The following is a 27,208-nucleotide window of genomic DNA, read 5'->3' as shown; positions in this document are numbered from 1 at the left end:
AAATACTCGTTGAAGAGTATAAACAAGAAAACAAAAAGAAGAAGCTCGAATTGAAAGAACATGCACTACTCATCAACGATATCTTGAAAGAGTGTGCTAAGGAAAGGAAAGAGAAAGAAAGACAAGCTGCTCTCTATCAAGAACTGAAAAAGAATGTTGACCAGCTAGAGAGAACGATAGCACAGGGAAAACAAGAACTATTACCTGAATCCGAATATGCTCTGAAAGCATTCAACATTGCCAAGCAAGAAGAAAGGTTATATGAGTATCTCAGAAAATGTCATCTCATTATAAAGAATCTCCCTGAGCCTAGGCCGATGTAAAGAATATGGTGTACAAATTATTCAGTTAATGAAATGATTTTTGGACCATTGTTTAGTGAATTTGTGAATGAATAATATGACTCCCGTAGGAACTCCCTCGCTAGGGTTATGTGAAAAATTGAATGCGCTATATGGACAGGTATCATAAATGCTCATTCAATCCAGTCATTCACAGTCAGACTATCGAACGATGCCATGATAAAGTTGATGCAATCATCCTTTCGCAGATTTCATTCTGGCTCCCAAATGCCACTGTATCCTTCGTCCGAACTAGGACTTTTAGTTTTTTACAAAATTCGAAATTCATTAAAAATCTTTTTTTACTCCTTACAGGAAATCAACATTGCTCCAAACAAGGTAAGTCTGACCAAGCACACGGTTCAACCCAAGTGAGTGTACTTAACAAGATCTCGAACAAAGAAGATAATGGAAGATCAGGAACAAGTACAGAACCTACAAGGGCAGGTTTCCGAATTGAAGGATCAGGTCTCAGAACTTATGAGACTAATGAGGGAAATGTCCCAGAATAAACCCACAACAGAGCCTAGCCTACCACTACCTCCTCCACCACCTCCAACAAATGATCCTCACCAAGCTTCAACTTCTTTTACCTTTCAGTCACCTATTCCGGACCCGACAATCACTGTCAATCCGGCTACCATGAATAATGACCTACCTTACTCTCATTACCCAACCGTTTCAAACACCGACCCATACCCTTCAATTCTAATCCCTCCAGTTCACTCCACTCCTCATCTCCCAACTGGGAGAGCATTTCATGCAGTGGGAGGAGAAAATAAGACGAGAGAAAACGAGAAATTATTTGCTCTAGAAGAGAGATTAAAAGCGATCGAAGGACTGAATATGTATGGTTCAGTCGATGTGGCATCGCTTAGATTGGTTCCTGATGTGGTGGTGCCGCCCAAGTTCAAGGTCCCTGATTTCGACAAGTACACTGGGAATTCAGACCCTCGCATTCACTTGGCCACCTATATCGCCAAGATGTCCGCTCTGACAGATGATGACAGACTGCTAGTCCACTTCTTTCATGAGAGCCTCTCCGGGGTAGCCCTGAGGTGGTGCATTGATTGGGCGAGAGCAAGCGTGCTCTGGAAAGATTTGGCAGATGCTTTCCTGAAGCAGTATAAGTTTAATTGCGATGTGGCCCTCACTAGGAGGGACCTCCAGAACCTGGTGTAGAAGGACAGAGAAAGCTTCAAGGAGTACGCCCAGAGATGGAGAGAAAAGGCGGCAGAAGTACACCCCCCGGTGACCGACAATGAGCTATGTTCTCTATTCATCGAGACTTTGAAGGCTCCTTACTTCAACTTGATGATTGGAAACACTTCCAACAGCTTCTCTGACATCATCCAGGCCGGTGAAAGAATAGAGGCCAACTTAAGAATGGGACGACTGTAGGAGTTGGCTGAGAACCCTGCAAAGAAGACTGCCAATTTTGGCAAGAAAAAGGAGGGTGATGTGCATTCCATCACCCGGCAGAATAATTACTCCCCACTTCCCCAAAATAACTACCGGCCATATCCTTCCCCTCATGGCCAAACCATCGAAAACATTCCGCCTCCTTTCCCGAATTATCCACACCCGCGCCCACAGTATCCCCCACCTACAAATTACCAACCTCGACCACCTCCTCCTCCTGCTCAACCGAGGCCACCACAAAACAACCCAGGACCCCCAAGAAACCCTGATCCACCTCTTCCCCTCCCGCTCAGTGAAATATACCGATACCTTGTCGGTATAAATCAGATTGTACCAGTTCCCCTAGACCCAATTCAGCCTCCATATCCCAGGTGGTATGATGCCACTGCCCGTTGTGAGTATCATGGAGGGGCACAAGGGCATTCAACTGACAACTGCGGAGCACTCAGGGGGAGAGTGCACGCTTTAATCCGGAATGGGTGGCTGAAAATTGAGGGAAATGGTTCCCTCCCCAATGTTACCTCAAACCCAGTGCCCAACCATAATGCGGGCAATGGTATAAATATGATAGAGCCTGATAGAGAAAGGTCGACACCGGAGGTAGACGAGCTGATTCCTCACTTTGAGGAAATTTTTGCCGTAGCAAGGAAGGAAGGCTACCTTTGCCCTCAGGTATCAAGGTCAGTAGAGGATACGGGGTGTCCTTACCATGGAGGGGCAGCTGATCATGAGCTGCAGGACTGTGAGGGATTCAAGCAAGAGGTTCAGAACTTGTTATTCCTCAAAGTTCTGAGATGCCAGACAAGGTCGAAGACGGAAGGGGAGTGAACACAACTAGATATAGCCGGAATGCTTCTACCCCTAAACCCAGAATCACCTTCTCACCCCCAATAGCCTCACCGCCAGTAATGGTTATCCGAACTCCGCCTCAGCTCCCTGTCACCAATACTCACGCTGTCCCTTGGAACTATAATTTCCAAGTTTTCACTCAAGGAGCGTCAAGCAGTACATCAGCTCCTAATCTTGCCTCACCTCCGGCACCACCAAAACCATGTTTTACTCCTCATGAACATTTTAAAATGACGTATGCCAGACCTACCACCAGTACTACTCCCCAGGTTAATCTTCAGCCCGTTGCTGCCACAAAATCCTCCTCGCTTGAACAAGAAGTCGAGTTCATAACTCGAAGTGGGAGGTGTTACGGGAATGAAGAAAAGAGAAAAAGGAAAGTAAAGATGGGAGAGTCACTGAAGAATATAGAAGAGGAGGTTGAGAAGACAGAGGAAGTAAAGCCTGCCGGACATAAAGAAGAGGAGGAGCTGCTGCTCCAAATAATGAAACAAAGTGAGTATGATGTGGTGGAGCAGTTGAGAAAGACACCTACCCGAATTTCACTGTTATCGCTGATCTTGAGCTCAGAAGTGCACCGACAAGCCTTGCAGAGAATCCTGGATCAGGCCTTTGTAAACCCCGACATTACTCCGGGGCAGTTTAAGAAGATAGTAGGACAAATCCAGGCATCCAGTTTTGTTACTTTCTTGGAAGACGAGATAGACCCAGCGGGTTTAAGGCACACTAAAGCTCTGCATGTAACAGTGAAATGTAAGGGTTGTATAGTAGCCAAGGTACTTATTGATAACGGATCAGCTCTCAATGTACTCCCTAGTGCTACCTTGGCTAGGTTGCCAGTTGACCAATCAGATATATGTCAAAGTGCTATGGTGGTAAGAGCCTTTGACGGTACCAGAAGAGAAGTGTTGGGAGATATTGACTTACCACTCCAAATTGGCGCATGCACCTTCAACGTCACATTCCAAGTGATGAATATTGAGCTGGCCTACACTATGTTGCTGGGGAGGCCTTGGATCCATTCTGCGAACGCCGTTCCCTCAACTCTGCACCAAAAGATAAAATACATTATGGACGGCAAAATCATCACTGTAAGAGGAGAAGAAGCCATTTTGGTCACCAAGCCACAATCACTCCCTTATGTGGAAGTAGCTGAGGAGTCGTTGGAAAGCTCCTTCTAGGCCCTTGAGTTACAAGAAACCAGAAATGAAGGGGCTATGGATATGGTAGCCAAGATAATGTCGAGGAGTGGGTACGAAGAAGGCAAAGGCCTAGGAGCCACATTACAGGGAATCATTGAACCCATACCGGCTATCCAGAAGATAGGCCGCCACGGTTTGGGTTATGAGGAAGATGCCCTTATGGATGGGCGATTCTGGATGAGGAAAATGCTTCGGGATCAAAGGTTTGACCAGAAAATGGGGAAAGGGAAGGTGGTCCCTAGTATCACGGAGATCTTCACTAAACCGGTCATTGAAAATTCGGCAGACGTGGAAGAATCACCTGATGAACCATCCATTGATGTCATCCACCTGGATTCCTTGTATGAGGCTCTGGTCTCACCAATAGCTGAGGGGCAAGAGTTGGACAACTGGACAGCAGAGGACATCCCTGTACTCAATTTCGAGTAAAGTACCTTTGGTTTTCTACACTTGATCATTTTGTCCATGGTGGCAAGTGTAACTCTGTAAATGGACCTTTTTCTTATGGCATAAATATTAATGAATTAATAGCGCATTTTAAATCCAATTCTCTCTTTCTTTCCTTTTGAATTCCATCCTTATAATATGTTCTATTTTCATTCATTCAGGACCATTCGTCAATTAACACCTAATAATTCAATAGACTCAGAAATTCCTCTGGTTAATTTTGAAATCCCCATAACTGCCATTACTTTAAGAGAATCTGAGGAAGATCTTACAGAAGAAAACAATGAAAAGGATGAACCCTCCCTAGTGCCTTGCGGAGACAAAACACGCACCATAAACTTAGGCACTGAGGAAGTAAAAAGGGAACTTAAGGTAGTGGAGAGTGAAGAATTGGGAGATATGATCAGTTTGCTTAGAGAATTCCTGGACGTATTTTCCTAGAGCTATGATGATATGGTTGGCTTGGACCCCCAGATAGTGGCACACAAAATTCCCCTTATTCCGCGGACAATCCCAGTGAAACAAAAACTAAGAAGAATGAATCCTGACACACTGTTCAAAGTTTAGGATGAAGTCAAGAAACAGTATGATGCTGGGTTCCTAGAAGTAGTCAAATATCCCCAATGGGTAGCTAATGTGGTCCCGGTAATGAAGAAGGATGGGAGAGTTCGGGTGTGCATTGATTACAGGGATCTTAATAAAGCAAGTTTAAAAGATGATTTCCCTCTCCCTCACATTGATGTGTTAGTAGACAATGCTGCGGGATTGGGCAGGTGTTCATGCATTGATGGGGCATCTGGGTACAATCAAATCCCAATGGATGAGGAAGACAAAGAAAAAACTGCTTTATCACCCAGTGGGGAGTATTTTGTTATCGGGTCATGCCTTTTGGGTTGAAAAATGCTGGCGCCACCTATCAACGCGCTATGGTCACATTATTCCACGATATGATGCATAAAGAGGTGGAAGTGTATGTGGATGATATGATCATCAAGTCTAGAGGAGAAGAAAGCCACGTGCAGGTGATGAGGAAAGTATTTGACAGACTCAGGAAATATCAGTTGAAACTGAACCCTGCCAAATGCATATTCGGAGCTAGGTCAGGAAAATTGTTGGGATTCATAGTGAGCGAGAAGGGAATAGAGGTTGATCTAGACAAAGTCTGAGCTATTCAAGAGATGCCATCCCCGAAAACAGAAAGGGAGCTGCGCAGTTTTCTGGGAAAGTTGAACTACATATCGAGATTTATTTCCAATCTCACCGCTAAGGCCGAGCCTATTTTTAGACTGCTCCGAAAGAACAACACCACTCAATGGGATTCAGTTTGTCAAGAGGCTTTCGAGACAATCAAGCGGTATCTGTCAAGCCCACCAGTATTGGTTCCACCCGTGGCGGGGAGGCCTCTGATCCTGTATATGGCAGTCCAACAGAACTCGATGGGATGTGTTTTGGGACAACATGATGATACTGGCCGAAAGGAGAAGGCTATCTATTATCTGAGCAAAAAGTTCAATGATTGTGAGTCAAGGTACTCTTTCTTAGAAAAGACTTGCTGCGCGTTAGCTTGGACAGCATATCGCCTCAAACACTACATGTTGAATCACAAGACATGGCTCATCTCCAGGATGGATCCTATCAAATATGTATTCGAAAGCCCATTCGTGCCAGGCAGGATAGCCAAGTGGCAGGTCATACTCTCCCAATATGACATAGTCTATATGACCCGGAAGGCGGTGAAAGGTAGCGTGATCGCTGACCTCCTAGCAGAAAATCCTATCCAGGATTATGAAGCTCTGGATTTTGAGTTCCCTGATGAGCATATTAATGAAGTAGACTGCGAAGAAGAGGGGCCAGCCGATGTATGGGAAATGTATTTCGACGGAGCTGTCAATTTGTCCGGTAATAGAGTTGGAGCTGTATTGATATCCCCGGATGGAAAACACTTTCCGATAGCTGTCAAGTTGAGATTTGACTGCACCAACAACGTCGCGGAATACGAAGCTTGTGTGATGGGTCTACAGGCTGCCATCGAAATGAAAATCAGGAAGTTGGAGGTATATGGAGACTCAGCCCTGATTATTTATCAAGTCAAGGGAGAATGGCAAACTAAGGATCCGAAGCTGATCCCTTATCAGAAGTACTTACTGGAGCTGATTAAGAAATTCGAAGAAATCTCTTTCACTCATCTTAGTAGAGACAAGAATCAATTTGCTGATGCCTTAGCTACTCTAGCTGTTATGGCTCAAATTGAAGAAAGGCAGATGACTCAGATATTGAAGATTAAGGCAAGGAATGAACCAGCTTATTGCTTCATGATTGAAGGAGAACCCGATGGTAAACCTTGGTATCACGACATCCTGGTCTACTGCAGAACCAGAGAATTTCCTTCAGGGGCAAGCAAAAACGAAAAGAGGATGATTCGGAGATTAGCATTGGGATACTTCCCCAGTGGAGAGACCCTATACAAGAGGAGCTCCAACGGTGAATTGTTGAGATGTGTGGATGCAAAAGAGGCGAAGAGAATCCTTTTTGAGACTCATGAGGGAAATTGTGCAATCCATGCCAATGGGCACATGATGGCTAAGCAAATCATGCGACGTGGGTATTTTTGGACCACAATGGAGAAGGATTGCATCGAGTATTTCCGAAAGTGCCATAAGTGTTAGATTTATGCGGATCCGATAAATGTGCCACCTCACAAATTGTTCAACCTTGTCTCACCGTGGCCTTTCGCAATGTGGGGCATCGATGTGATTGGTCCCATCAACCCTAAGGCATCCAATGGGCACAGGTTTATCCTGGTAGCAATCGACTACTTTTCTAAATGGGTCGAAGCCACGTCATACGCCCATATTACACAGAACACGTTTCTCAAATTCCTCAGAAACAATATCATCTGCCGGCATGGTCTCCCCAATGAAATAAATCGCGACAACGCCAAGAATCTGAATGGTCCAAAGATTCAGAGATTGTGTGATCAATACAAAATCCGACATCTCAATTCCTCCCCATACCGTCCCCAGATGAATGGAGCTGTGGAAGCCGCAAACAAAAATCTAAAGAGGATAATCCGGAAAATGACAGTCACATATAGGGATTGGCATGATATGCTTCCCTACGCTCTTCACGCATACCGGACTTCTGTAAGAACCTCAACCGGGACAACTCCATACTCACTAGTTTACGGGATGGAAGCAGTGTTACCTATTGAGGTTGAAATTCCTTCCCTAAGGATTCTGAAGGAATCAGGGATTGATGAGTCAGAATGGATCCAGTCAAGGTTGGATCAGTTAAACTTGCTGGATGAGAAAAGGTTAACAGCAGCATGTCATGGGCAATTATACCAGAGGAGAATGGCTAGGGCATTTGACAAAAGCGTTCGCCCACGCAAATTCCAACCCGGGGACCTGATTCTGAAGAAAGTGCTGTCGAATCAAAACGATTCCCGGGGCAAATGGTCACCAACCTACGAGGGACCCTATGTGGTTAAAAAGGCATTTTCTGGAGGAGCCTTGATCTTGACCCGCATGGATGGTGAAGAATTTCCAAAACCTGTGAATGCTGACACCGTCAAGAGATACTATTCCTAAAAAAAAGGGTAGGAAGTGAAAACTCGAAAGGGCGCTCCTAGCAAAATGTGTGAAAGGAGGCGAAAACCCCGAAGGGGCGCTTTCTGTAAAATGAGTGAAGGATGAAAACCTGAAAGGGAGTCCTGAAAGAGCAAAAAAAAAAAAAAAAGGGGGGGGGGTTAGGGGTGAAAACCCGAAAGGGCGTCCCAAGAACCAAAATGGAGAAATAAGGAATGGGGCACGAAACCGAGGATGGAGAGGAAACCGTCACGGCATGAGACTTTAGAGAACTTGAAATAATGGCAGTTAAGGGATTTCAAAGCCAGCCACAAGGAATATGTGAGATCTATCCTTGTATCCTTTTCCTTTGAAATTCTATCTTTTGTTTTTATTAAAGCTATAACAAAGTCATACTTCGTTCCCTATGTTTTTATCTTCCCTTTATACTCACCCTTTAATATTATCTTTCTACAATCTCGTTATTTAATGCGCTATTAATCTGTTAAAATTTTTGCCATAAGATTAAGATTTGATAATTGATAACCTCACGTACTTTACTATGAGATTTTCAGGGAATGACCTAGAAAAAAAAAAAAAAAAGGGTTAGGAGTGAAAACCCTAAAGGGCGCTCCTAGCAAAATGTGTGAAAGAAGGCGAAAACTCCGAAGGGGCGCTTTCTGTAAAATGAGTGAAGGATGAAAACCTGAAAGGGTGTCCTGTAAGAGAGAGCAAAAAAAAAAAAAAAAAAAAAAAAAGACTAGAGGTGAAAACTCGGAAGGACGCTTCTAGTCGAAGGGGAAGTGAAAACCCGCAAGGGCGCTTTTTGGGAGAAAGTCAAAAAACAGAAATGGGGCATTTGAAGAAATGAGGTCATAGGTCAAGTCTTGCAACTCGTCCTCCATTCACCATTGGCCTTCGGGATTTTGTTAAGTACACTTCATTGGGGAAGAACTTCTTGTTTCCGTATTAGGCTTGCTTTGTAAGTGCAATTTACGTTTCCTGTTATCAACCTCTGGTTCCTTAATCTAAGTTGATTTTAATTTCATGCCTTTACATTTCCTGCTATCAACCCCTGGTTCCTTGATCTAAGTTGATTTTAATTTCATGCAATTTACATTTCCTGTTATCAACCTCTGGTTCCTTGATCTAAGTTGATTTTAATTTCATGCCTTTACATTTCCTGTTATCAACCTCTAGTTCCTTGATCTAAGTTGATTTTAATTTCATGCAATTTACATTTCCTGTTATCAACCTCTGGTTCCTTGATCTAAGTTGATTTTAATTTCATGCCTTTACATTTCCTGTTATCAACCTCTGGTTCCTTGATCTAAGTTGATTTTAATTTCATGCCTTTACATTTCCTGTTATCAACCTCTGGTTCCTTGATCTAAGTTGATTTTAATTTCTTGTAATTTACATTTCCTGTTATCAACCTCTGGTTCCTTGATCTAAATTGATTTTAATTTCATGAAATTTACATTTCCTGTTATCAACCTCTGGTTCCTTGATCTAAGTTGATTTTAATTTCATGCCCTTACATTTCCTGTTATCAACCTCTGGTTCCTTGATCTAAGTTGATTTTAATTTCCTGCAATTTACATTTCCTGTTATCAACCTCTGGTTCCTTGATCTAAGTTGATTTTAATTTCCTGCAATTTACATTTCCTGTTATCAACCTCTGGTTCCTTGATCTAAGTTGATTTTAATTTCCTGCAATTTACATTTCCTGTTATCAACCTCTGGTTCCTTGATCTAAGTTGATTTTAATTTCATGCAATTTACATTTCCTGTTATCAACCTCTGGTTCCTTGATCTAAGTTGATTTTAATTTCATGCCTTTACATTTCATGTTATCAACCTCTGGTTCTTTGATCTAAGTTGATTTTAATTTCCTGCAATTTACATTTCCTATTATCAACCTCTGGTTCCTTGATCTAAGTTGATTTTAATTTCATGCCTTTACATTTCCTGTTATCAACCTCTGGTTCCTTGATCTAAGTTGATTTTAATTTCCTGCAATTTACATTTCCTGTTATCAACCTCTGGTTCCTTGATCTAAGTTGATTTTAATTTCATGCAATTTACATTTCCTGTTATCAACCTCTGGTTCCTTGATCTAAGTTGATTTTAATTTCATGCCTTTACATTTCCTGTTATCAACCTCTGGTTCTTTGATCTAAGTTGATTTTAATTTCCTGCAATTTACATTTCCTGTTATCAACCTCTGGTTCCTTGATCTAAGTTGATTTTAATTTCATGCCTTTACATTTCCTGTTATCAACCTCTGGTTCCTTGATCTAAGTTGATTTTAATTTCATGCCCTTACATTTCCTATTATCAACCTCTGGTTCCTTGATCTAAGTTGATTTTAATTTCCTGCAATTTACATTTCCTGTTATCAACCTCTGGTTCCTTGATCTAAGTTGATTTTAATTTCATGCAATTTACATTTCCTGTTATCAACCTCTGGTTCCTTGATCTAAGTTGATTTTAATTTCATGCAATTTACATTTCCTGTTATCAACCTCTGGTTCCTTGATCTAAGTTGATTTTAATTTCCTGCAATTTACATTTCCTGTTATCAACCTCTGGTTCCTTGATCTAAGTTGATTTTAATTTCATGCCTTTACATTTCCTGTTATCAACCTCTGGTTCCTTGATCTAAGTTGATTTTAATTTCCTGCAATTTACATTTCCTGTTATCAACCTCTGGTTCCTTGATCTAAGTTGATTTTAATTTCATGCAATTTACATTTCCTGTTATCAACCTCTGGTTCCTTGATCTAAGTTGATTTTAATTTTCTGCAATTTACATTTCCTGTTATCAATCTCTGGTTCCTTGATCTAAGTTGATTTTAATTTCATGCAATTTACATTTCCTGTTATCAACCTCTGGTTCCTTGATCTAAGTTGATTTTAATTTCATGCAATTTACATTTCCTGTTATCAACCTCTGGTTCCTTGATCTAAGTTGATTTTAATTTCCTGCAATTTACATTTCCTGTTATCAACCTCTGGTTCCTTGATCCAAGTTGATTTTGATTTAACTTCTGTTGCCGATTTCTAGGTCACTAACTTAGGTATGCTTTAGTTCCCTAACTTTGAACACCTAATCGTCAAAAATATGGGTCTGAATCTTTACATAATTCCTACACGGGAAAATTTTTCCTTTAATAGAAATTATGTAAAGAGGGGCAGCTGTCGACACCATATTTTGGCCAATCCCCAGAATCAATAAACTTTGAAACCGATCCCCAGAATCAATAAACTTCCCCAGCACTAAGTCTCCCTTTGCCAACCAAACACATTTCCGATCTCTCTTTGCTAGATAACCACATTTCCGATCTCTCCTCATAAGGAATTGAATCAATGCTAAGTCCTCACATCAGTTAAAACCTTACCGGTCTATTAAGTCACTTACCGATCCCTCAAACCCATTGTCGAATCTCCTGACCAGTCAAGTATATTCCTGATCTCTTTTCACAAAAGAAATTGAACTGACACTAGATCTTTGTTACCAGTTTTATTGCCGATCTCCCTTTCAAAAGTTTAAGAATAATCAAAGGTTCCGTTCCGGTTTAACGATGATTCCGATCTTAAATGTTCAAGCTAAATTTCCAATTTTAATCAAGTCCCGTTTAGCGTTGGTTCCCTACCGATCTCATGCTCATTGTGTTTTCCGATCTCTCACACTTAGGTTAATAATCACTTTCAGTTATTTCAACATACTCAGACAATCAAGTGTTCAAATAATTTAGAAATTTTCCGATCACAACCATTCATAAAACAAAAGAGGCATTCCATTTCATTTCATTTCAATAATTTGTACAAGTTATTCAGCTGGAGGATCACCCCCAGCCTGATCTACATTTTGTCCGTCTCCCCTCTCACCCTCAGCCTCCTCTTCACTCTCCTCACCTTCATCCTCGGGAGCCAGGTTGGCCATCCAGGAGAAGTCCTCCTCAGGGTAACGCTTCTTGAGCTCAGCCAGGAGATCTCTGTGGGCATTCACATAAGCGCCGGCCACTCCAGTCACCATCTCTTCCTCTTTCGCCTTGAGCTCCTCAGCAAGGTGAGCAAGTTGAGCAGCTTCATCGGCCCGGAGCGCTTGTACTTCTTTAAGAGCATGATCCCGCTCAGCCAGAACATGAGCTTGCTCAACTAGCTTGTCCTCATAATACTTCGATCGCCCCTCAAGTTCATATATGTAGTCCCGAGCGGATGATAGTTGGGATCGGAGGGAAGCTGCTTCATGACCTATCCTCTCGACCTCTTTACCCAGCCGATGCGCCTTCTCCCGGATCATGTGCTGATTCACCAAACACTCAACGTTCAAGCTCATAGATCTGGTCAAGATATCATCAAGGCTATCCGGAGACAGCCTATCCCGATCTTCTCGAAGGCAGATAGAGGACGCCAGCACTTTAGCAAAGCCCGGATTCTCTCGGACCGTTCGACTCTTCTCTAGTGAATTGAGCAGTACTTGAGCACCGCGAGAAAGGGGCCTCACCTGTTGTTGGGAAGGACCCCCTTCCGCACCCGAAGTAACTGGAGGAGGTGGAGGCAGCTCTTCTTGACGAGGAGGAGATCGGATCACTTCTACCTCGGGGATCGGCTGCCCCGAAGGCTGAGACGAGCCTTCTTGTATTTCCCCAGGCTCATGACCGGGCGTTTGAAGCAGCTCGGATCGCTTCATCTCCCGCACCTTCCGGGAGATCTCCCTCTTTCGCTTCCGACTCTCCTTAGAAGCTTTGCCGCTTGCCATACCTGCACAGAGAATAGGTCAGTGAGATCGCTAAGGCCTAAGCCTTCGGGGTTCCTAGATCCAAGTTGATTCTAATTTCCAGCATTTTAATTTTTAGTTATCAACCTCAAGTTCCTAGATCCAAGTTGATTTTGATTCTCAGCATTCTAATTTTTCAAACTCCAATTGCCCAAAATATGGGTCTGAATCTTTACATAATTCCTATACGAGAGAATTTCATTCTCTTCAATAGAAATTATGTAAAGAGGGGCAGCTGTCGATACCATATTTTTGCCGACCTCCGAAGTCAAAGGACTTTAAAATCGACTTTATCATCCACTATCAGCCGATGTCCTTCGACCACAAATGACTTTTCCGAACTCACCGATTGCTCGACCATGGAATAAATCGATCCCATATTTAGTTAATTATTTTCCGATCTCTTATCAGATGGGTTCGAATCAATGTTGGGTCTCCGAACCATCCAGTCTTGCCTCCGATCTCTCTTTACAAATATTGTGGAATTTCATTTGGCTAATGTTATGATCGGGCTTCTCACTTGAATGCCCCAGATATTCCTTAAAATGAAGTTAAGGTTTCTATCCGGTCTAATGACGGTCCCAATCTTAAGAATTCAAATCAATGTCAAATCTTTTCAATTCTAATGTTCTAAAGTTTTGCCCGATATTTGGTCATGGCTTAATCCTATCTCATGCTTACGTGTAATGTTTTTTCGATCTCTTATACTTGGGTTAATGGTTGCTTTCAAGTTTAATGTTCCAAATACATTCAAATAATTAAGTACTCATACAATTTGGATGCTTTCCGATCTCATCAAGAAATTGAACAAAAAGGATTTCTATTCATTTCAAAGAAAAATAATATACAAGTCACTCAGCAGGTGGATCAATCTGAGCCTGCTCCCCAGGTACATTATCCACTCTCTGATTCTCTCCCCCTCTCTCTCTCCGGTTCCTCGTCGCTCTCTTCTTCGGCATCTGGGGCGAGCTCATTCATCCAGGAGAAGTCTTCTTCAGGATACCACTTCTTCAGCTCGGCCAGAAGGTCATTAAGGGCATTCACATAAGCCCCAGCTTCTTTTGTTGTGCTTTCCTCTTCCTTGGCTTGGAGCTCCTCATCCTTGGCTCGAAGCTCCTCATCTTTCGCTCGGAGCTCTTCCTCCTTTGCCCGAAGTTCCTTATCAAAATGAACGAGATCAGCAGATCGACCAACCTGGGTGACTTCAAGTTCCTGCTCCACTTTGGCTATTTTCTCTTCGCAGCGCTTCATCCGATCTTCCAATCTGGCGATATAGTCATTGGCAGAGGAGAGTTGTGCCTGTGCGGCTGAGGCATCCTAGACCGCCTTAAGGATCTTCCTCCTTAAGGCGTGGGCCTTCTCTCTGATTACGTGTTGATTCGTAATGGCCTCCAAGCACAAACTCATAGTCTGAGTTAGAATATCATCAATGCTCTCCTCTGCTAATCTGTTCCGATCCTCTTGAAAGTAGATGGAGGCACCCATAACTTTGGCTAGGCCGAGATTCCCTCTGGTAGAGCGGTTCCTTTCCAGCGATTGGATCAGGAGTTGAGCGCCTCGGGAAAGCGTCCTAACCGTAGGACCCGAGGACTCCCCTTCCACATTGGAAGAGATCGGAGGAGGCAGGGGAGGCAAAAGTTGGATCTGTTAAGGAGGGGGAACAACGACCTCTACTTCCGGGGTTGGCTGCTCCTGAGGTCGGGGAGGGGAGCTTGGTACCTCTACCAATTCCCGCTGAGGAGTCTGAACAGCAGTAACAGTGGCCTTCTTCATCGCCCGCACCTTTCGGGAGACCTCCCTCTTTCACTTGCGGCTCTCCTTGGAAGTGTCGCCACTTGCCATACCTGCACAGAGAAGAAGTCAGTGAGTTCGCTAAGATTCAAAGGTCAGAGATCGTGAATGTACTAGGACCGAGGTCAGAGAGTTGAAGCTCATAGTCTTCATCATTGACCAGCCGCATTATCCACCACTTCAGTTCGGCCATAACCGCGTCTAAATACGAGAATTTGTGGGTGGATGCCTGAGTCTTTAACTCTTTCACCATGGCGTCTTCATCCTTATTCAAAGTGATCTTCTTTGGAATCGAAGCGACCAAGTATTGCTAACTCCAAGGGAAACCTTCAAAGCCATTCGGAATCTTACTCCTCAATATAAAAAACCGGTCCTTCCAATTCTTCAATGATAAAGGGAGATTGGTAAAGAGCGAGCAGTTTGGCTTAGCCTAAAAAAACCAGAACTCGTCATCCTTCCTCCTGGCAAGCCTATGTAGCTCGGCAAAGACTTTAGCCATGGGATCCAGTCCCTTAGCTCGGCAGAGGCCCCAGAAGGCTACTAAAGTCTGCTAGGAGTTCGGATGCACTTGAGCTACCTAGACGTGGTGCAACTTTAGGACGGCCTTGTAAAAATCGTCCAAAGGAAAACGGAGTCCGGCCTTCAGCTGTTCTTCGTATACTATGAGAAGATTGCCTTCATCAAAGAAGTGATCGGCTTGAAAGTCACCATGGCACTTGATCAGCTCGAAAGAGTCAATCCACAGATTGTACACTTGGCTTATAGATTGGAGATCGGTTTCTCTCAGGACTGAAGGCAACTCATCACATGGTAGGTTTTCTCTTCTGGAAGACGCTCTTCGCCTCGGTCTGGCAGTCGGACTAGTAATCAAAATGATGGTTGTACTGAGGCGTCCGCTTAGCCCTATCGCATCGCCTTCTTCCGAGGTGCATAAAATATGGATGGAAGGCGGGCTCGCAGCTCTCTAACCCTTGGCGCCGATCATTTTCAGGAAAACAAAAGAAATTAACTAAGAAAAAAATCAAAATCCTTACCGGAATGTGATCGGTGCTGGAAAAACTTGAGAAAATGAGAGAAAACGCTGGGATTGTTAGAGAGGTTCTGAAAATGACATAAGGAAATGACTGACGCGCCCCTCACCTATTTATACCTGTATGAGCATTAAATGCTCGAGAAATCCCAAGCGATGCATCGGTTAGCAGAACCGGTCACTTCCTCAACACATCACAAGAAGGTTCTAGAAACATAATAAAAACTGAATAAATGAGATCGGTTAGCCAAGGTCTTCGGATCGAACAAACTTTCGAAACCATGGATTGGCTAATGCCGATTCGTTTAGGGATCAGATCGGACATGTATATCAGAGATCGGAAAAATAACTAATGCAATAATAAAATAAAAACCTTCAAATAAAATTTCATTTCATTTCCAAAAGATCGGATTACATCATCTGGGTGATCTCAAGAGATCGGATTACATCATTGGGAGAATCTTTAAAGATTGGATTACATCATTTGGGCGATCTCTAAAGATCAGCACTATATCTTACCTAGTAATGGCCTATGTCAAAGCCTAGTCTTGTGGCTGAATCAAAAGATGTGTTTGATCAGAAAGCTAGCCACAAGTATTGGATAGATGTGCAGCTCAGATAGGGTGACTATGACTCTCATGATAGTGAGCAGAGTCATCGCCGATGTCATCGACCAGAACCGAGCTGCAGTCGTGATGCCCGATGTGGTGAGGGGCCAAATGAACTTTAAGAGGCGGTCACCGATATTAAGATTGAAATTAGTGGTCCTCTTACCCGAGATCGGTCCACCGATTATACCAGTAGACCGATTCGAGATCGGCACGATCATCACTTTCGATCTTGATCGGTAAATTAGTCATGTTCCCTCACTGTCATCAGATAATGTCCTCATGGTTCTCCGATCATCAAGGTCATAAATTTTTAGGCGAAGGGTGAAGAAAACAGTTGGGAAAAGATCAAAAGCAGCCACCATAATCAAAATTATTACCGAAGAAGCTTGAATTAGAGAAAATAGCATCGAAAAAACTGAAGGAGAAAAGTGAAGTGTGAAGGGGATTTCCCCGTTGGTGCATATATACAGGGCCTGGGCATTTATTGCATACAGAAACTGAAGCAGATGCATCAGTAACCGAATAATTAATTGTGTTGACCAAGGCAAGTCAGATAAAGAAGAAAAATCTAGAATGGGTGAGATCGGGAAATGAGAGGAGACCCGATACAAGAGAGATCAGAAAGGAGAGGGCCATAATAGGGAGATTAGAAGGAATAGAGATCGGAAAGCACGGAGAGATTAAATAACCAACTCTCTTCATAATCAGAGCAAAGTTAGTTAAAGCGCTACAGGCGTGATCAAATCTTCACCACACGCCTCATTTGCAGAAACGCCTACCTAGCTAACAGATGTCAAAATAGTTATGGCAATCCTATACATTTTGATCTCCACTGAAGATCAAAATTGTAAGGATGGACTCGGAGCCCTTAGATCAAAAAGAAGACAACAAGTTCGACATTTTTTATTCCCAGCCTTTGGATTCATCTTGTAAGGCAAGACCCTAAGCCGTTGGATTAAAAGAAGAAAGGAGGGATATTCTGAATAGAATCCCATCCCGCCATTTTTATTCTCTTTAATTCTCAAACATTGGATTATGTCCTTTTGAATCTTAACCCTCCGTCTCCCCTGATGAGATCTAACCCTCCATGATGAGCACCCATTCCCTATAAATACCTACATGCAATACTGTAGAGGGGACGAACAAAAAGGTGGTGGTGATTATAGTGGAAAGACTCTGAAATTTGATTTAGTCTTGCTGCTTTGCCATTCTGAGCTTTTGAGAAACTTTAGAAATCAGTTTTCTTAAGAATCTTCATCGAAGGAGTTCTGAACCCTGAAATTTTCATTTTCAGTGCCTGTTCATTGCTCTGTAAGGCCATTTTCTTTATTCAGTTTCATTCTCACTGCCCTGATATCGGTACATTACTCTCCAAAGCTCAACTTCATTCCGACTTGGTTCCCACTACTTCGAGTAAGTACTAGTCTTTTGGCCGTCAGCTTTCACCTTTACAAGATTTGTGGACATCGAAATTAGCTCATTAGTCTCCTCAACTTCTCATAGGTAAGTGTCTAGACTGTCATTTTGTCGAATACTCGTGCTTTATTTTCTCCGTTTTTATTCTTAAAATTTCTTTTATATTCAGTTGCACTAAAATCTCAAAGTAGATTATCCAGGCCAATAGTTATTTCCTTGGTCTTTTTTTTCTATTCATTCGTAAACTTTATTTATCTCCTCTTAAGAATAGACGATCAAGTCGTGGACAACTTGTAGATAATCTAAAAGATATTGGTAGAAGTATCTTAACATAAGAGCTTCGGGCCTGAATGAATAAAAATGACAAAAGATAGGAGTAGCAAAAGGTCGAATAGATCAGAAACAAGAATAGGTCAAATCAACAAGTTATGAGATCGGGCCTTAGAACGAAACTAAGCAAAAATACAATAGATCAGGAATTAAGATGAGATCAGATCCCAGATTAGCAACAAAAGAGATCGGATATCACTAATCGAAGAGTTTTAATAAATGATCAAGCGGAAGATCGGCAAAGAATTCGGTTTTTCATCCACTATCTAGTTATAAGGTCCCATAGGCTAGGAAAAGCTTTACCTGGACTTCCTGTGTCTTCGGTACTCTATTCCAAAAAAGGGGAGGTCTAGAAAGACTCCTTACCAGAATCCTTAGTTCTAAGTCCTTACAAAACTCCATTCTAATGAATACTTTAAGAGATCGGGGAAGGGTTCTTACCCGATTCTTATCCAAAATTTTAATAAAATATGTAGAGATCAGGAGAGAGTTCTTACCCGACTCTTGTCCAAAATTTTAATAAAATATATGGAGATCAGAGGAGAGTTCTTATCCGAGATCTTTCACTTAAGCTTTAAACAGAATACTTTAAGAGATCGGGGGAGAGTTTTTACCCGATTCTCATTCGACATTTTAATAAAATATGTGGAGATCGGAGGAGAGTTCTTATCTGAGATCCTTTGCTTAAGCTTTAAACTGAATACTTTAAGAGAACGGGGGAGAGTTCTTATCCGATTCTTATCCAAAATTTTAATAAAATATGTGGAGATCGGAGGAGAGTTCTTATATGAGATCCTTCGCTTAAGCTTTAAACTAAATACTTCAAGAGATCGGAGAGAGTTCTTACCCAATTCTCAGCCAAAATCTTAATAAAATATGTGGAGATCGGAGGAGAGTTCTTATCCGAAATCTCTATGCTCAAACTCTTAACAAAGTATATCAAGAGATCGGGAGAAATTTCTTACTCGAATTCTCTTAACTAAAACCTGAATTAAAATATCACAATTTCAATACACAAAGTAACCCCCAAACAAAGATCCCCTACCCGACACCTACTCACTAAGGGTCATCTCATGTACTCATATCCTTGGGTAGCCTGAATAGTGAAATATCAAATATTCCTTTTATCCTTATTAAGGATTAACATCATCAATCCAAACTCCAAATTACCAATTTTAATTTATAAAGAGCATAATGTTAAATCTACTTACCCTCGTTGAGGGATGAGGTGGGGTGCCTAACGCCTTCCCCACCCGTATACGGACCCCGAACCTAGAATCTCTGTTTTTGAAGTGGTTTCTTCTTAATTTACCTTTACAAATGGGTTTCTTTCATTTTCCTCAAAATTAAAGTGGCGACTCCTCACTTTTCCCACTTCGGTGAGAACTCGTCTAGGCGACCGCAAAAACCCTTGCTACAATGCCTGTCTAACTAATCCATGCTCAAGATGATATCATAATCTTTGAAGGGCATTTCAATCAAATCTAATAGAAAAACATGTCCTTGGATCACCAAAGGACAATCTCTATACATTCTATTGACTCTGACCTCTTGTCCTAATGGACTTGTTACTAGCACCTCAAAATCCATTTTGACATACGGAACAGCAAGGGAACTAACGATGCTAGCACTAACATATGAGTGAGTCGAACTCGGATCAAATAACACAAATATATCCTGATCAGAGATAGAGAATGTACTGGACACAATGTCAGAAGTTTCAGCTTCTTCCCTCTGTTTCATAGTGTAGACTCTAGTCGGAGCACTACCTTGTTTTGACTGGTTTACTGTACCCTGACTGTCTGAAGTGCTGCCTCGACCTCTACCTCTACCTCTGCTAACTGGTTGTGAACCTCTGGTAGTAGAACTCTGAATAGATCCTTCTGTAGTAGTAGGAGGTGGCCCAAATCTACGGGCACTGGTATAATCTTTAGCTAGATGCCTCGTACCCCCATAGTTAAAACAGGCTCCTGTAGCCCAGTAACATATCCCACCATGGGTCTTATCACATGTCTCATAAGAGCGGGGAGGGTGAGAACTCCTGGTCATCTGCTGACCAGACCAAGGGGGTCTCTGCCTAGAAAATCTACCCTTACCAGACCTTCCACCTCTGCTTGATCCCCCAAATTTCTTTCTTTTTCCAATATTGCCACTGGAACTTTGATCTGTTGACTTTCCAATTTTCTCTTTTTCTGATTTCTCTGTCTTTTCTGTTTTCTCTTTCACTGGTGCCCCTTCTGACTCAATTCTTTCTAAATTAAGTGCTTGAGAAATAAGTTCAAAAAAGTTATTATGTCCGAATCCAACCACTTGCATCCTCATACTAAACTTCAAACCGATCTTAAACCTCTTACATCTTTCTCTACTGGTAGAAAGAAGACTTTCTGCATAGTGGCTCAGGCGGGAGAACTACCTTTCATATTCTGCCACTGTTCTACTTCCTTATTTTAGGCTTAAAAACTCCTATAGCTTCTGATCCACATAAGTATCTAGGACGTATTTTTGTCTGAACTCTCTGAAGAAGTCATCTCAGGTCAGCACTGAAGGTTCCAACAAGCTATGGGGGATGGTTTTCCACCAATCATATGCATCCCCCTGCAGCAGTGACACTGAATACTCGAATTTCAATTCATCTGTGCAGTGCAGTTTCTTGAACACTCTATCCATTCTCTCCAACCACTGCTCTGCCTCTAAAGGGTCCACTGTGCCCTTAAACTCTATAGCCCTGTACTTCAGTAGTTTATCATACTGTCTGGCTGGAGCCTGAGGTTGCACCACCGGTGTCTGAAGTGAAGCTTAAGCAGGCATGCTTTTCGGCCATCTGTTAAAACATCGCAGCCATCTGCTGAGCAAATTGTGTAGGAAACTGCGGCATTTGTGGGGCTGGTGTCACTGAACCACTGACATTTTAAAGGGCTGGGGCTTCCTCTTGTGCCTCAGCCTCTACAGATTGTTCAACTGAACGGTCCCCTTCTTCCATTTTATTTTGGGGTTAGGATATCTCCTGAACAAATAACACAAGGAGATTTTCCTCCATTAGTTCATATTTATAATGTAATGCACTGTATGTAACAAATAAGGACATTGAGCAGTTGTACTTATCAAAGAAATAGACAAATTCACAAGCCAAAACAAACTTTAAAAATTTGCTCTAATACCACTAAAATATGTTACACCTTACCCCTCTGTAAGGCATAACATGATCCCGTAGTATACCTAATGAATTACCGACTCCGTCTAATGATAACTCATTAAATACACTACAAGGAATTTTAAAACAATTTTCTTACTTTTTGAAAGTGGTGAGCATTTCTAGCAGGCATTAAAAACATTTAATTGAAGTTTAAAAGTTATGCAAAATTTTTGTCCATTTCTATTTTTTCACAAATTTTGAAAAAATTTCGGCAGAGTTCCGACTGTAATTAAGAAAAATAAAAAATTTTAACCTGTAGAGAGCACTTCCAAATATTTCACTTCATCAAAATCAATCACCATCATAACTCAAATCGACACAATTTTCCCCAAACTCCACAACTCAAAGCAATTCTCAATTCAAATATCTTAAAAAATATTGCTAAATAATTTCATTCACATTCAATTTCATTCACATTCCATTATAGAAAAATTAATTTACATTCATCAGTATAAATTTAAAGCAGAAAATTCAAAAATAATATTATTACAATTTCTGCACAAACTGTTCAAGACCAATTTACAATGTACATACAGTCATTGACATCAAAATAAATATATACAATAAGGATATAATGTAATTCTCGACAAAAGATCCAAAGGTATTACTATGATCCTCGGCAGCTCACTCGGCTGCTTTACTAGGCTCTCTACCTGCGACAGCGATAAAAAGTCATCACTGAGTACAATGACTCAGTGGTGCACAACATACTAAAAATACTAATTTAAGCATAAATTAAATCACACTTATCCAAATATGGTACTGAAAATGGTACACAGATGCAAAACACAATTTAAAATTTTAGTCAAATAATTTTTCACTTCAAAAGTCACAAAATTTTTTTTATAAAAATACACAATCATATCATGCCATTAATATATTATTCATCTCAATAGCCAGACGCTTATGAGGCATACCAAGGCTAACTAGCTCAAACTATGGGTACCCATTCAAATTTCTTCCTCTACTGGCACACACCTCAACACTTCAGCTAGAGAGGGAATTCAAAACTATTTCCTCCCACTAGTCATGCTAGTGAGGCATTCAGATATATGGTCATGACACTATAGTTTCAAAACTATCTTAACAATTTTCTAAAAATTTATTTGCAATTCATCACATACCACTAAATTTTTCAATAATTTAGGTCAAAAGTATATTGTTCCATTAAATTAAAATTTTCAATATAAATAAGTCACAATTTATTCATTCAAAACAATTTGCCAAAGAAAATTTACAGAAAAATTCTATGATATGCACAAACCTCGTGCGAGTCGCCTCTAAGCCTTGACTTGATGTTTCCTTTCCTTTCTCCGTATTCTTTTCAATTGAAACACATAATTTGTAGTGTTTTAGTATCACAACTTATAATAAATTCAACAATAAATTTACATCTACTTATTTCTAGTCCTAATATATTTAAATTAACGTTCTTTAAAATTTATATTTCGAGGTTACTATTCATGTCAAAATGTTGACTTTCTTATACTTAATAGGTATAGAAATTTCAATTACACCCACATACCATATTTTGGGTGCCTAATTTGTTGTTTTTGGTTGTCCCTTCAAATTTTTTGGTCTCCTCATGACAATTTCAAATTTTTAGTTTTTGTATCTTATTTGCACTGTTCCATTTTTCTGGTTACTGTGAGAATTTGGCTAAGTGTCCTTCATCAAAGTTGCTCTTTATTGTCTTACCTTTAATTCCCTTTTTGAATCACTCCATTTGAAATTTTGTAGCCCAAGATATAGTCATTTTACTAAGGCTGGCCGGATTGGTTTTTAACCCAGAATTATGGGCTTGTTTAGGTTTTGGTAGTTTTGGACAACTAACTTTGGGTGGCAAAATGATTGGTTATGGGCAGAATTTGGGTTGGTGTTCTTCATGAAAGTTGTAGTGTTATGTCATACCTTTCCAATACCACAAAAATCAGGTCATTTGGACCTACCTAGACAAAGTTATGGCCTTCATTTTGTCATTTTTTTATAGTGGCAGTGCACATTACCCGGATTTGACCTAATTGTTCACTATCTAAATGTCATTTTATGGGCATGGTTTCTGAATGAAAAATGTGTCATTATGTGTCTACTTTCATTCCTAATTGGCCTCATACCAATTGGATTGGTAAAATTTCAGTTTTGATCCCTAAAAGGGACCTAGGTCAAGCTGCCAGATTGGGACCCTAACCAATCCAAATTGCTTTTCAATTCTACCAATTCCAACACATCACAAATGGCCCCAATTAACCATTTCTAACTTTAATTAAGGTCATTTGCATCAATTGACTATTTTCTTCAATTTTTCTCCCAATTTCAAGAGGCTTAAGAACCCTAATTCCTCAATTGTGTAATCTAATAAAATTAAAGTGCATAGCTCTTGTTTACATTCTTAATTCAACTAAATTAATACTTTAATTCCATCAAATTCATGCAATTCCATTTCCCCCTATTGCTGGCCAAATTTTCCCTTTAGTCCCCCATAATGGTTTTTGTTTGAATTGAAGTTAAATTCTAATTTAACTTAACTAAAAACATAGAAATTAAACAACAAAATTCAAGTTTACTTACTAACCTCAACTTTGATTTCCAATTCTCCAATTCTTCCCTTTTCTTCCTTACTTTTCTTGCTCAATCTTCTTCTCAAGTCACCAAAGTAAGGTTTAAGTAGCTAATTTGGGGAAATTGATAGAAATTTGAGGGTTTAAAAGCTTAGACTTAAGCTTTAATGGAGGTAAAAGAAAATTTTGAGAGAGAGGAAGAGGAAGTGACGGCAAGGCTTGGGAAAAATGAAGAAAATGACATTTTTTCTTATTTTGTGTATTTAAATTTCTTTTTGACTTGGTCAATTATTTGGGGAAATTAATTTTAATTATGACATCATATGTGATGTCATTTGTGTGATGTAATAAAGCCATTTTTCAATCTTTTTATTTTCCCTAAATTTTCCAATAGTTCTTTAATTTAATTCTCTATTTCAAAATTTTAATTTCTCTTATTTTATTGGATAGTTAGGTTAGGAGTCACCTCTAGGGATAAATTAACCAATTTGCCTTTCGCCGATTTGACCCGATTTGCAAGTAATTCAATATTTCTTCTGGATCCCTGACCTAATTACTTGACCTACTTATCAATTTTTTTTGCTGTAGTTTTCTCTTTTCCACTAGGTTTGCAATAGTCCTTAAGACCACGGCGTCACATTTTTTTTAGTTCAAAAGTAGGATTAGAACTGACCTCGCAATCATTTCCCGAAAAGGTCACCCATCACTGTAACTCCCGGCTCATTTAACCTTTTATACCTTATTTTTTTTATTTATACACTATATGGTACTTACTATTTATTTCTATTCAGGGCTTTTCTAGATGTCTTAAACATAGTTCTAATCCCCTTAATTATCTGAACATATGTCGGTCACCGAAACAGTGAAATATACTAGACTATGCATATAGGGATGTTACATATCCAATCCCATACTCACTGTCTAGGCTTACTTGGGCTCAACTTTCTTAATTAACATTAATTCAACATTCTGTTCCCATAATTGTCAAGATATGTGTGCCAACATCCTCATGCCATTTCCATATATGCATAGCATTTGCATTCAAGCATACTAAATACATGTATAACTTGCATTAATGAAGATCATAGCAAAATCTTGCTAATTCCTGAAGGTATATACTGTTTTTCATTAGAAATCAGACCTAGTAAATGCAAAAATTAGCCTATGCTTTCTTCATAAGATTTTTAGATTTATGTCTTAATTTTCATTTGGTTTTTGAACCACTTGATTCTGATTTATTGATCATAAGTTATGATCAAATAAGCAAGATCTAGTCATATCAGTCTTTTTTTTCCAAAATACAGGGCAGATTTTGAACAGGTTTTAGAACTCAATTTCAGTCAAGTTTCAGTCATAATTTATCAAAATAGTCTTCATGAAAGTTGTTTCTTTATGTCTTAGCTTTCCAACAAAGTAAGATTCACCTCATTTGGAATTTTATACAGCGAGTTATATCCAAATAAGCAAGATATATTCAGATGCACTTTATCCAGATTCTAGGTTTTGTGACCCAACTTCTAGTAATTATTCAAGGTATTTACACACAGAATTAGAGCAACTTGTCTTCATGAAAGTTTTAGCATTATATCTTGACTTTAATTTTCCACAAGATTCAGGTCATTTGGAATTATAGAACTCAAGATATGGGTTAAAAAGTCCAGTCTGATCAAATTACATTAGACTGCTTAACATGTCTATTCACAATGCATACTTCAATACATACCAAGCAACATGGTTCTCAATATGCACTATATCATTTACACACACTAAGCATCATTTTTCTATCTGTAAATGTAACATTCTCAATTCTACCCTAAAATTTTATCTATTTATGTTGCAAGAGTTATCATATTGACATTGAAACTTTAACATAAAAGTTATTTATAAAGAGTAATATGTACAATTTTTTTTTTGTAAGGAAGAAAAGACTTGAAGATAACATTAAAAAGTTGAGGGCTAAATTAAAAGAAATAAGAACTAAATTGAATTAAATAAAAAAGTTTTGGGGTAGAATGTATAAGGGGGATTAGGACCATTGGACAAAAACTTGTTTTAACCATTGGATAAAAGAAAATTTGGCCTTATCTACCTTACCATTCTGCTGCACGAATTAAAACCCTCTTCTCCCATTTTTCTTTCATCCTTCCATAGCCAAACTCTCCCAAATTGAAGAAGAAGAAGATCAAAGAGATTAACCTAGCTGATTTCTACCTTAAATATCATTAATTCAAGCCTTAGGAAGAACAAGAAAACCAGCTTTTGAAGAAGTTGAAGGTAGGCATCTCCTTCTAGGGTTTTGAGTGGAAGAGTTAAAGAGAAGTGGAATTAAGTGATTCTACTAGAGTTTAGTACTTAAACTCATCTTTATTGCCATGTTTATATGTGTGATTTCTTGTTATTTGCTAATTAGATGAAATTAGGGTTTGAGGGATTGAAATTTGAAATCTGTGTTGGGTGAGGCTACTGGATAGCCACCTTCAAAAATTCATAACTTGAGCTAGGGAAGTCAAAATGAAGTGATTATTATGGAAAATGAAACTTTGAAGAGTTTCCTAAAACTTTGTAGTTCAGTGTTAGCCTTAATTTTGATGATAGATAGAGTTTGAAGACAAAACATTTAATTGCTCAATTTTGGAACTAGTCTGGCAGATTCCAGCAACAGGAGACCCGATTTTAAAAATTCATAACTTGAGCTAGAAAACTTCAAATAGGATGATTCTTGCGGCTTTGGAAAGCTTAAAGAGAGCTTTAAAACTTTGTAGTTATGGCCAGGAATTAATTTCACTGTTTTCCTATTGGAATTCATACTTTTCTGTTGTTGTGCACACTAAAATAGATTTCTGGACAGCTTGTACTCTTTTGATCATATCTTGGGTTGTAAAATATATTTTTCCATGATTCCAATTGGAAATCAAAATAGACATATAAAAGTTGATTGCTGCAAAATTTGGCATTAAAATTTTGTCTCTATGAATTTTGGTGGAATTTTGAATGTTACTGTTCACATGGCCAATTTTCTATATTTTTCTGCAGAAAGTAATTTTAAAACTACACACTTCTCATGTAGGTTTGTTTGAGTATTTCTCATAAAATTGTGAAATAAACTTTGGTTGAAATGAATTAAGTGAAATTTTGGCTATATATGGCAAATATGAGCATACGAAATAAGTACATGAACTTGATAATTGTAAAAGAATGTAATATGTATTCTTAGCCCTAGTAAACTTCGATAGAGGTCGTAGGTTAGTATAAGATATGGCATGCCATATAACTTAGCAATACTACAGCCACAGAATACATGATATTAGCACATGATGTCCTCCAGTTCTTGGTTTTTGAGCCCTACAGTTCTGGCACTCTGTGCCCTACAATTATAGTTTTTTCTTATCTAACTAAGCAATCCTGCTAAGAGTTTAGAGGAGCTAAGACATAAGTAATATGATGTAAATTGATTAATATTTGTCATATGATATGTTTTCTTTATATCTTTGCATCTTATTCATGAATATGTATGGTTGTTAAAATTATAGAAATTGTTATTTCAATCTGCATATTAGTTTCATGCTTGCATATTTTTCTTTTATGGATGAGTTTAGCATCACTAAGCATAAGCTTAGCTCGTTGGATTGTCGTACACACAGGTAGCAAAGAGCAGCCGCCAGTAGA

Source organism: Hevea brasiliensis, chromosome 7, assembly GCF_030052815.1.
Source record: "Hevea brasiliensis isolate MT/VB/25A 57/8 chromosome 7, ASM3005281v1, whole genome shotgun sequence".
NCBI classification, from domain to species: domain Eukaryota; kingdom Viridiplantae; phylum Streptophyta; class Magnoliopsida; order Malpighiales; family Euphorbiaceae; genus Hevea; species Hevea brasiliensis.
Note: the sequence above shows the minus strand (reverse complement) of the source record.